Here is a 1,176-nt window from a genome sequence, read left to right as displayed (position 1 = left end):
GCTCAGCCTACTAGGATAGAGAACAGCCTGGAAGAGAGTTGAGAGTAGACCTGAAGTGGCTAAGATCTGTTTCTTTCCCTGACAATAAAAAGGATGTAATTGGTTAGTTGTGTCTCCCTTTTCACTTTTGCCTGCCAGGAAGCTCTGAGCCAACTAAGAGGCTTGGGTAGAGCCACTGTGTCAGCCTTTGACTTGCCTTTCGAATGCTTTTGTCCTTTGTTGTCACTTATTTTCCCCTTAACCAGCCCTGATTCCTGTATTTGAGTTATGATTATTTTGTGTGTGTGTGTGTCTAGAAAGGTTTATTGTGCATGGGTTGGGGGGGGTAGGAGAGCAGAAGCTCAGTCCTTCTTGGCAGCTGCTTTCCTCATGGCAGCCAGGACGTTGATCAGCTCCTCCCACTTCCTCTTAGTGCAGATATGTGTCCGCACCCTCTTCTTGATGAACTTGAGGGCCTGTTTGTCCTTGGAGACCTTGAGCAACTCCATGGCGCGCCACTCATAGGGGGGAAGCCACCCCCCCCCCATCATGTCCCACACGAACTTGGTGTGTTTGGTGAGGTGCCCGTGGCAGCTGTACCTCAGCTTGTTCACATTCTTGGTCACCTCGTGGCCCTTGTTGAGGCCCACGGCCATGGGGTAGCGCAAAGCCATGGCTGGAATCTTCGATGGCAGCTGCCAAGTTATGATTATTTTATTGCATGTTTTCGTTTGATAAGTCATCTCAACCTTTGTGGCAGGAGACCTGGCACATGTACAACTTTTTAAAAAATACATCTTATCAAATGACTACTACCATAGTAGGTGCTACAGGATGAAGAAAAATAGGTGAGATGCAGCCTCCGTCCTCAACGAGACCCCAGTGTTCGAGGTGAGGCACAGTGCAAGGATGTGAAGGCGCCGTGATGAGGGAAAATAAGGCCGAAGCCACACGGAGGAAGATGGACTTGCTACAGTCTCTCTAGAGATGGGTGAGAGCACACGTCCCTCTTGTCTGCTGAAGGTGAGCACAGGACATGGGGCTTTGCTCATGCATGTGATCAAGTCCAGTTCACGTTCACACCATCCAGGAAGACAATAGGAAAACTCAGGCAAGCACCACTCCCTGAGCATAAAGTCCATCAGAAGACAGTTTGTGGCTCTCTTATGAGATCAATAAGAAGCAACCACTAGGAGT

At 49.1% G+C, this 1,176-nt stretch overlaps 1 pseudogene across 1 annotated transcript; it reads right to left on the bottom strand.

The window, feature by feature from the left end:
* Positions 1–339: 339 nt before the first annotated feature.
* Positions 340–658, bottom strand: LOC105868396 (large ribosomal subunit protein eL36 pseudogene; annotated as a pseudogene). The gene has a single exon (XR_012913447.1). The product of XR_012913447.1 is annotated as a large ribosomal subunit protein eL36 pseudogene (transcript).
* Positions 659–1,176: the final 518 nt, after the last annotated feature.

Source organism: Microcebus murinus, chromosome 19, assembly GCF_040939455.1.
Source record: "Microcebus murinus isolate Inina chromosome 19, M.murinus_Inina_mat1.0, whole genome shotgun sequence".
Lineage (NCBI taxonomy): Eukaryota > Metazoa > Chordata > Mammalia > Primates > Cheirogaleidae > Microcebus > Microcebus murinus.
Note: the sequence above shows the minus strand (reverse complement) of the source record. Positions and strands in the feature narration are given on the sequence as shown.